Source organism: Myxocyprinus asiaticus, chromosome 35 (assembly GCF_019703515.2).
Source record: "Myxocyprinus asiaticus isolate MX2 ecotype Aquarium Trade chromosome 35, UBuf_Myxa_2, whole genome shotgun sequence".
Classification (NCBI taxonomy): Eukaryota; Metazoa; Chordata; class Actinopteri; order Cypriniformes; family Catostomidae; genus Myxocyprinus; species Myxocyprinus asiaticus.
This window is the reverse complement of record NC_059378.1, coordinates 6,313,726-6,325,000: the sequence shown is the minus strand read 5'-3', so window position 1 is coordinate 6,325,000 and position 11,275 is coordinate 6,313,726. Positions and strand designations below refer to the sequence as shown.

The 11,275-nt window shown below is 35.1% G+C and overlaps 2 protein-coding genes across 2 annotated transcripts in view; one reads left to right on the top strand and one right to left on the bottom strand.

Annotated features, from left to right (window-relative positions):
* LOC127426216 (protein Wnt-7a-like) overlaps positions 1–5,871 on the bottom strand; it is a 24,292-nt gene extending 18,421 nt beyond the window's left edge. Inside the window, exon 1 of the mRNA XM_051672878.1 lies at positions 5,832–5,871. The gene's annotated coding sequence lies outside the window, so the exon portion shown is untranslated. The remainder of the gene's footprint in view (positions 1–5,831) is intronic.
* Positions 1–11,275, top strand: part of LOC127426234 (homeobox protein BarH-like 1) — a 48,989-nt gene that overhangs the window by 4,021 nt on the left and 33,693 nt on the right. The gene's annotated exons all lie outside the window — the stretch shown is intronic.

The window sequence follows — 11,275 nt, the reverse complement described above, 5'->3', positions numbered from 1 at the left end:
GAGATAATCTGTGATTTGGCTACTAAAAACAGCCATTTGGCTCCTTAATGTTTCAGTTTAGGAGCCAATGGCTCCCAAGTCATTTTTTTAGTCTGGAGCCCTGTATTATAATTATTAATAAAGCATTATATTGCTACATATTGTTTTCTTCCTATGATGGAAATAAATACATTTTGAAAATAAAAGTATATATAGTGTCAAATTTCAGCACTTTCAAAATCTGTGATTAATCACGATATACTACAAAAATTATGCGATTAATCGCGATTAATTGACTGACAGCACTAATATATATAATTCAATCGCAGCCTTTATTGGTTTAATAAGCACCTTAAACCACATAGCGAACTGCTTATCCAGAAGTGAAAAGCTACTGTTAAAAAGGGCTTCACTTCAAAATAAAAGCTTCCGCCAAAATAAAAGCTCTATTTAACTTGACGCATGAAACTGAAGAAACTGCGACAGAAATCTCTCACTACTATATAGTTAAATGTAATATTCAATGTAGTAGTAATATTATATAAATGATAATTACATTATATTTAAGCAATATCTCAAGCAAGAGTGCTTTTGTACTGAATAAAAGCTTTTATCAATGATTTCAAAGTACAAAAATTGCTCCGTTTTCATTTGATTTAAGTTCTATGAATTTATTTGATTAGAAAGTTTTTTTAATTATAAAATTTTATCAAACTCTCAAATACGAAATTCATAAAAAATAAAATGGAAAACAGCAAATTTGGGGAAAAAATGTAACTGCCAGAGCCTTATTTCTGAACATCTGGGTTATTTTAAATAAATCATGTTTTAATTTAATTTACCCAATGTTGACAACTTCCTGTGTGGTGCACTTTGTTTTTTATGCATTTTTCTTGCACAACTGTTTTCTATAATGATCAGGGTAGAACTTTTTCTCTTATTAGGTTGCATTGAATTCTAATAAAGAACATGTTATTTGAATCATGTTGGCATTTTTAGTTAAATACATTCAAAATTCGAAAAATCGACAATGAACCATGAATCGTACCCAAATATATCGCCCAGCCCTACTTCTAGTCATATGTTCTTTTCTTTTTATTATTATTATTTGATGCAATGCGTTTCACAGTTCATAACTTATGACGGGAAGGCTTTCAGGTTAAAATAGTATTAACGCCCCATCTTTAACTCATACCACATGTGGGCCATAACTGTAATATTAGTCATTACAATATAGTGACATCACACTAGGCAGCTGAATATTGCAAAGAGAAAAATGGATGAAGGCTATTCAGCAACATCGACAAGAAACAGGATCTAGTCCAAAACTCCTCTAAGTAGGAAGACGGTAGCAAATGAACAATTCCAAGGTATTGACAGTAAAACCATTACATTTGCTCACTTGGCAAGACAAGTCTAACTTAAATTCTGTCCGTTCTGCATGTTTTCCAATAATTCATTTGTGAAAAGGGCACAACTATGAGGTCACCATGGATAAGCCTGCCAGTGAATGTTATCCACTGCCCAAAAGAGGTGGGAAAATAAAATGCCAATGAATTAGAATCCGTGTATCATTCGTTCATTTCATATTCAATTAGGAATTCATAATCGGAAAAAACAACAAACGACTTATTTCATTATTTGTTTACAAAACCAATATTAAAAAACAAATAATGACTTGTTGATTTAATGCTCAAGTTAAAAATAGGAAATTGGAAAAATAGCCACGGGACACTGTGCGTTTTGATTATTTGATTTCACTAATATATGGCTTGAATATTTTATTCGCACATATGGGTGGAACTGAAACGCCCCATTCTTCTGATTGGTCAACCTGTACCGTCGTCTTTCTCAAATGCTGTGAGACAGAATGAAAGTTCTCTGCTGTTTAATTGTTCAGATAAATTAGTCTCAGTTAATATTAAATTCTTTACCATTTATTCTACAAAATTCGCCACGTTTATTGCAGCCGAGCTCTCTCTCTCATCAAGTAGCCAGATTTATCAGACAGCCCTACACATAAACCTGCTGTCTTTGACGTTGCTCCGGTTTGAAAAGGCAAGGTTTTAAATGGGATGACGAAAATAACCATACATTCATAAGACTACTGAAGCATATGCCTACATTGTAAAGACATAGGCTTATGTTTCACTGCAGATAAAGTTAGTTTTAGGTTCGATATTCGCCTATGGTGCGTAAGGGACCGTCTGAAAACTCCACCCACAACTAAAACGTCACTGGCGTCAGAGCAGTCATTCATTTGACCACTGACTTGCATGTTCTATCTAAAAAAACATTCTTACTAAAAAAAAAAAAAAAAAAACATTTCACAGGTTTTATTAGATCGCCAGAGTGATGGCTGTGCATATGAATGTACAGTATTCACTTATATTATGGGGGGGGGAATCACTAAAATTAAAAATATTATTTTCACATTCCAAACATTGTAGTAACTTCCCAGTGGGTAGACTGATTGACTTACTACAGGTGAGATTTTTACAGTTAGTCAGTTTATCCACTGGGAAGTTACTATAACCTTTGGAATGGGAAAATAATATTTTCAGGAATTTTTATGATGTTTATCCTAAAATAACCTAATACTGTACTCATATTATTGGATTTACTGTAATATGTTGTAAATCAGTATACCATTGGAATGTGAAATAACATTTTGGTGAATGTTTTTTTTTTTTCTTGAAAATCATCTAATAATGTACTCATTATTGGACTTACTGTAAACATCTCATCTGTAGTATGTCAGTCTATCCACTGGGAACTTACTACAACCTTTGGAATGTGAAAAAATAATTTTGGTGAATTATTTATTCATTTTAAATCATCTAATCCTGTATTCAAATTATTGGATTTACTGTAAAATCTCACTTGTAGTAGCTCAGTCTTTTAACTGGCAACCTACTACAACATTTGGAATGAAAGTGTACTTTTAATGTTTTATGTTTAACTTGAACATCAACTGAATGAGTGATTGGACACCGCCTGTGTTTAATAGTGAGTGGAATTTTCAGATGGTGCCTTAAGGACTCTAAGCAATGAAAGCGCATTGGAGCATTTTCAGTCATAATTCTGCAGCCGCCACAGCAACTGACAGTTCTGAGTGCAGTGTTTTATGTCTGTATATTATAGTTATACCATTTATATACCATAACAGTGTGTGCACAATCTTTGTAAACTTGCCGCCGGCAGGGAGCGTTGGTACGAGAAACAGAATATCAAAAAATGTCAAACCTAAAACTAACTTTACCCCGCTCTGGGAGTTTAGGTGTGAGGGACTTGCTCATCATGGAAATTATGCTAAAGAAAGCTAAAGGAGGTGTGGTGGCGGTGGCGTAGTGGGCTAAAGCACATAGGTGGTAATCAGAAGGTTGCTGGTTCGATCCCCACAGCCACCACCATTGTGTCCTTGAGCAAGACACTTAACTCCAGGTTGCTCTGGGGGGGATTGTCTCTGTAATAAGTGCACTGTAAGTCGCTTTGAATAAAAGCATCTGCCAAATGCATAAATGTAAATGGAAGTTCATGAATGCTCGTCTCTCAAAAGCTCAACCAGTGAATTTAAAATCAGCATTTACACATAGCCTTCACATCTGTCCAATAATACAAGGTACACAAACCTGCCATGTATATGAGTAGGTAAAGGCCACCCATATTCCCATTAAAATTATGGATATCAGAATGATCTGAGCTTGAAATTAGTACTCTTCACTTCCATGTAAATACTATTGTCTTATATTAAATATTAAATGTAACAATATCTTCCAATTTATTTGTTATTATCATTATTTTTCATTTGTTATTTACCGTTGTAACAGTTATAATTCACTGGCATGAATGCTCATCTGTCTTGGATGCACCCTACGTTAAGTGTGTATATTCCCTGAACCGCATCTTGCTTTGTTCATTGCACTGCAATATGTAAAAATGAAAATAAACCGAATCTTTCAATACTCTTTGATGATTTCTCATTTCAAAAATGCACGACACACTGATGTCAATTTAAAACGCTTATTTAAAGCAATCAAACTATAGCTGCCTTAGACTAATTACTAGGACAAAAGGTTTCCCGACTGCAAGTCCACCGTGACGCGGTACATGACTTGTAAATTCGGGACTGTCCCCGGTTTTAAAGTGACATCTGGTCACCCTAACTGCGAATGCCATACCTGCACTGCATGGTACCACTTATAAATGAATAAAACAAGTTGTGTGGCACGACTAAGGATAACTGTGAAAGACATTTGGCATACAGAGCGAGGGATTCATTTGAATAAACATCTTAATAAATGTGTGTGTTCTTGTCAGCTGTTTCAAGTGGCAATGATTGTCCTAATGCTGAATCGCATGAAGACAAAACCTTGTCTGCATTCAGTGCACGTTACGGTTATGTGTAGGCACTGTGTCTGACTATTTGATGAGAGAGAGCTCGGCTGCAATACACATGGCGAGTTTTGGAGAATAAACGGTAAAGAAGTTAATATTAACTGAGACGAATTTATCTGAACAATTAAACAGCAGGGAACTTTTATTCTGTCTCACAGCATCGAGGAAGATGATGGTGCAGGTTGACCAATCAGAAGGGGCGTTTCAGGTCCACCCATATGTGCGAATCAAATATTCAAGCCATATATTTAGTGAAATTAAATAATCAAAAAGCACAGTGTCCCGTGGCTATTTTTCCAATTTCCTATTTTTAACTTGAGCATTAAATCGAAATGATGAAAAACAAGTCATTGTTAATATAGGTTTTGTAAACGAATAATGAAATAAGTCGTATTTTTGTTTTTCCAATTATGAAATCCTAATTGAATATGAAATAAATGAATGAATGATGCACAGATTAATTGGGTGTGCCAGGTTTTTTTTTTTTTTTCTTTCTCTTTCTTATTGCTGACTATTTACATGGTTGGTTTCCATAACAACCATATCAGGATAACAATATGGAAACCTTTTTTTTTTTTTAAACACACTGTTAAATACACATGTTCCTTATTTGACAGCACATGCTATAGTTAGTGCATGATTCGTGACACATAAAAGCAGTGTGTGAATTCATCACTTGCAGTCTGGTATGGATGCACTTAAATGTCCCTGTAAATAAATGCTGCAGAAAAACCAATGGCTATTAGGTTGTCTCTATAAACCAGATTTGCATCTGAAATGACAATGCTTATAGATTAATACGTTACACGAGCTTGCCTGATTTACCAGATTTAAGACACGTGGTCTGTAAGTAACTGTAACAACTCGTTTTACTATTGAACGAACCCAGATGCCTTAAAATAATCTACAGATTCCTCAAACTCACATCGAGATTCCTAATCCACACGTATCAGGATTTAAGTACGATTCTGCTCCACAACGACGTTATTTTACACAGAGGACGCTTTAAATGCGGTCAATCAAAGCTTTTGCTTTCCCTTATAATAGTGGACTCTACAGTCTCTTAGTTTGTCCTCTCAAACTATTTGTAGGTTGCTCAAATTTCCCTCGCTTGACTCGCAAAAATGGCGGTCTCCTGTGGCTTCAGGGCTAGCCTGCTAAACATTTCTCCACGAATAAAATTACCCCCGGAACAAGTCGAAATCACACGGCGATTTTTGGCATGCACGACACTATAACATTTCTTCAGTGGACCGCATGTGAAACGCAGCAGCTCTGTACAGATTGACATGCTAAGAGAAGCTAGTTAACACATTGGTCTTAAATAATGCAGTGAGCGACAGAAACTTCTTGGAAAGTTTACCTGACTTAGGGAAAACGCGCGATTAACCCGACGGTGTTTCGGTGGTTATGCGAGAAGAATGTTTTAAACACACACACACGCGCTTTCATACCTTCAGTAGCTACAGTGTCCTCAACGGAAGCTGAAGGCTAATAGCTAAATACTGACGAGCACGAGTCTGTCCTCTGACTCAAAGACCCGGATGAACGCTCTCTCTGTTTAAAGGGACAGTTCACCCCAAAATGGAAATACTCATCATTACTCACCCTCATGCCATCCCAGATGTGTATGACTTTCTTTCTTCTGCAGAACACAAACAACATTTTTAAGAAGAATATCTCAGCTCTGTAGGTCCATACAATGCAAGTGAATGGTGGCCAGAACTTTGAAGCTCCAAAAAGCACATAAAGGCTGCATAAAAGTAATCCATAAGACTCCAGCAGTTAAATCTATATCTATATCTTCTATACTGAAATTACAACCTCCACGCTTTTACCATTGGTGAGAGTGTAACGGTCAACTAGCGTGTTACGACGGTAATTCACCTTTTGCCGATCCCATTCAAATGAATGGGGAGAGCTGTAAACTGACACCAACCTGAAAAAAATCGTCCATGAGTTACTTTATAAAACAGCAATTTTATCATAGTAAACTCCACGCATAGTTCATTCTAAAAGGATTGTTTAGTGTAAAACATGTTGAAGATTGGTGGAGAGGTGGTCAGTTCATTAAGTGATGAGCTGTTTCCTCACAAAAACGCAGGTTAAAGCATTTCCTCCATAGACATCCATTCAAAAAGAACTTAATTTTGTCTCCTTGCCAGTTTATCATCCATAGAATGTCTATGGGACTGCTGCGTTATCCTATTTAAGGCTAAGCTTGGCTCCTGTTCAGACAGGCTTTGTCTATATCTTTATCAAATCAAATCCCTTTATTGTCACTCAACCATATACACAATTGCAACAGTGGGTGAAAATCTTGGGTGCAGTTCCAAGCAACATAGCAGTCATGACAGTTGCAATAAACATCTAATTTACATATAACACAATTTACACATCTTGTTTACCCAACACAATATACACAATATTGGGATTATACAGTGTTATCTTATTTTGTGTATATTGTATACTGTATATTATTAGGTGTATATTATATATTGTGTTGGGAAGCTTTAGAAGCATTATGATAGGTGGGGGTGAGAAACAGATCAATATTTAAGTCCTTTTTTTACTTTAAATTCTCCTCCATGCCCTTGTAACAATAGCCAGCTGGTACGTGATAGCTGTGCAGTGTGTAAAACCTCACTCTCCTGGACTTAAGAGACGCACTAGCGACTGAGACTAAAGGCCATGGTTTTATAGCCTCCTTGCTTGCACGTTTGACTTCCATGCCAGGGATCATCAGTTCAAGTCCCACTCAGGGCAGGTCAAGTAGGACTGGTGACACCCAGTAGGTGGTGATATGCACAAAGAATGTGAATCGCTTAAAACAAAAGAAGAAGAATGTGAAAGTGGAGATTTACAGTAAAAAAGGACTTAAATATTGATTTGTCTCTCACCCACACTTATCGTATCGCTTCTGAAGATATAGATTTAACCACTGGAGTCATATGGATTACTTTTATGCTGCCTTTGTTTGCTTTTTGGAGCTTCAAAGTTCTGGCCACCATTCACTTGCATTGTATGGACCACCAGAGCTGAAATATTCTTCTAAAAACTTCGCTTGTGTTCAGCAGAAGAAAGAAAGTCATACACATCTGGGATGGCATGAGGGTGAGTAAATGAGGAGAGAATTTCCATTTGGTGGTGAACTATCCCTTTAAAGGAATGTTCCGGGTTCCTAAAGCTCAATTGACAGCATTTGTGGCATAATGTAAAATATCACAAAAATATTTTGACTCGTCCCTCGTTTATATATATAAAAAAAATGTGGTTACAGTAAGGCACTAACAGTGGAAGTGGGGCCAGTTCATTAAAATACACACACAATACATTCTAGGGATAAATGAATGTTCCAGGTTAAAGGTGCACTCAGCGATTCCTGAGAAACACTGTTGATATTCGAACTCAACTGCCAAAACAAACACAGCCCTCCCTTCAGTGCTCCTTTGGAAGCTCTGCCCCCCAAATTCATGCACGCAAATTCATTCCTTTTACCTCTCGGAGGTCTCTCCACCGCTATCCTGTGCATGTGCAAGAACCACCCCCCTGTTGCTGATTGGCTGGAGTAGTGTTGTGTGGATCGTTCCGATCCACTTTGTTTTTGTCCCATTTATGAGCCAGGGCTGTGTACAAATACTAGATTTCTTTCAGCCCATCCACAGAACGGACAGCTAACAGATTGTGAGGAGATATTTGCAGAATTTGACAAAAAGTGTATTGGATTACAATTACTGAGTGCACCTTTAATAGACATACAAGTTAAGATAAACTGACAGAATTTGTGGCATAATGCTGATTACATCAAAAATAATTTCAAAGCAAAATTGGTGGTCGGTCACAGTAAGTGAACGGTGGCAATGTCCATAAATGTTCAAAAACACCCTGTTTCAAAAGTATAGCCACAATACATACAAATTATACATGTTCATGTGATTTTAGTGTGATGAAATCTCTTACTAACCATATATGTGTAAAGTTGTATCCAACATTAGCTGCAACTTCGTTATTATGACTGTTTTAATGGCACAGTGCCGATAAATCACTGATTTTATCAAACTAAAATCATGTTAACACATATAATGTTTATGTCTTATGGCTATTGAGTTGGCTGACCGCTATATCTGCTTGCATTTTTTTTATATATATATATAAACGAGGGACGATGCAAAATTATTTTTGTTGTAATCAACAGTTTGCCACAAATGCTGTCAGCTTATCTTAACTTTTATGTCTTTTGAACCCAGAACATCAGTTTATCCTTAGAATGCATCGGCAATGTCCAACAAAGTTTTTTTTTTTTTTTTTTTTTTTTGACATTCCAGTGATTCTTCAATAAAAGTGTCTTTGATCGCTATCTGGTTTTAGATTTAGTTCGCTATGTTTATATTGAAGGGGAATTTATATTAATAAGCATGGTTTTCATATGTGGGTAATTCTTTTCAATTTTCAGTCTATTGTCTATATATTTAAAAACATATAGGCAATGATAAATGTCATGTTAATGATGAGATTTACAATAAGTTGGCTTATAAATATCAAGCAGTCCTTTAGCAGATGCTTATTTTATTTAAAGCGATTTACATTAGCCTATAGGACTCATTATTATACATTTACAATACCCCTAGAGCAAACAGAAGTTAGCTGTGCATCTATTCTATGAAGAGTTTATTTATTTATTTACTCATTCATTTCTGATACCCTTTTGTAAAACTACTGTATTGCCTAACACAAGGTGGCGTTGTTTATCTGTATATATTCTTGCTTGAAGCTAGAAAAAGATTAGGCCTACCTTATGATGATGGTAAAATGCTGCTTTTTATATTAATGATATCTCTACCCAATAAAGTGTTTTAAAACACTCACAGTTAATACAACCATTTAGCTTTCACTGAGCAGAATCATGAACACAACATATTTGGTCACAGTTTTCGATGTTAAACTAAAAAAAAAAAAAAAGAATCTAAATGATTTTAATGTCAGTCATTTACATTACATTTACATTATAGATTTAGCAGATGCGTTTATCCAAAGCGAATTACAAATGAGGAACATCGCAAGAGTATTTTAATACAAAAGCCAGCAGCATCTGCAGTTTCACTCTGCCAAGTTGCAGTACAGAAGCTAGTGCAGAAAAAAGAAACAGACAAAGAAAGAAAGGATTATTTATTTATTTAGTTATTTTAATAAACCCTGCACTGGAAATCCAATGTTGTCATTACTGGAGAAAAAAACAAAAAAAAACAAGTTGTCTTAATTAAACATTACTTGAAATGTTAAGTTTTGTGCACATAACTTAGATACAGAAGTGCAAAAACTATATAATCAAACTGGTGCTAAGGGAGGGAGCTAAACGAAGAATCTTGTTGCAAATAGCTGTTTCGGGTGATGTCACCATTAGGGTGATCTGTGTCCCCTTTCGTCAACTTAGACCCTTTTATTAAACGATTTACCTAGAATCAGTTATAATCTTCCATATTTATGATGTCATTGTATGACCTCAATTTGAGTCCATTCAATTAAAATGATTAAGCAGAAACAACAACATTTAAATAGCAAATCTGAGTTAAGTCTAATTGCATCTAGTTACCTTTATTAACCCTTATATTGTGTTCCTGTCAAAACTGACTGATTAACTTTTTTCTTTCTTTTTATTTATTTATTTTTTTTTTTTCTGAAAACTGAATAAAATTCCATGACTTTGTTCACACAGGGCATCTGAACACACACATTTATTTTTTAGATTATTTTAATAAAATTGTGTTGGTTTTATTTCACATTGTTACACCTGTGGTGTTCCCGGTCTAAAGTTACCAGCCATTGGAAATAAATGGACTAAACTACAAAATACAGAAATATTAAGTGTTCAGAGAATCCTTTAGAAGAGCATATATGTGGATATGTGTTTGTACACACAAAGTCTTCAGACATGTGTGCACGCGCACACACACACACACACACACAACATGTGTTGAGAGGAATATTTCAAGATCTGTTTATCATATTACACTATGCTGTGTTTGGGCTTGTTTGAATTGTGATAGTCTGCTGTAAGTTACGAATTGTCATTGTCTTTGTTATATATATGTTTCAGAAAGTAATAAGGAAAAATGTGACAAAAAGACACTCCTGTTTATTATATTTATGTGTGTCAGTGGGAATATCATACACTAATACTCACTGCAGTTTGGCTTCTGAGTGAAACAATTTTGCTTATTGCATTTAACTAACTGAGTCCTTTCCAACTATATATAACAAACACATCTCATCTTTTTAATGTTTTAACCAACTCTGAATATAATTGCTGTGACAACAAATTTGCAAATTATGTGAACAAAACAGTTCTAATTTGTCAGCAAATTAAAAAACATTATTTAAGAATTGGTAGGATCAGCAATATGCATTGTAAAGTCCAGATTCTACGCTTTAAAATTAAACCTATTTTGTTTAGATCAAGCAAGTAGTTATTAATATATTACATAATTATTATTATTTAAAAAATATTCTGCAGGGAGTGCCCCTCACTATTCCAATATAAGCTCAGTTCAATGAATCCTTCTATCAATACAAAAAAATCAAATAAAAATGACAAAACCTGTCATAATTACTAAAACTAAGATAACAAAAAGATCTAATGCCATATCTTTGGATAATATATGAGAGATTTATTAACAATCTTAGTAGGCCGGTCATTTTTGACCGGGAACACAAAAGGTTTTAGCACAAACAAACACAACACACAGGTTAAATAGTTGTTTATTCTATGTGATCACCAAGTTAAGTGAACTTAATTACACAAGTTTTGAAGACACCATTACTTGATTCAACTGAGGGAACAAGTTTACTCAACGTGTTGAGTTGAGTAAAGTCAACTTATTAGGGCTTTTAGTGTGCTATA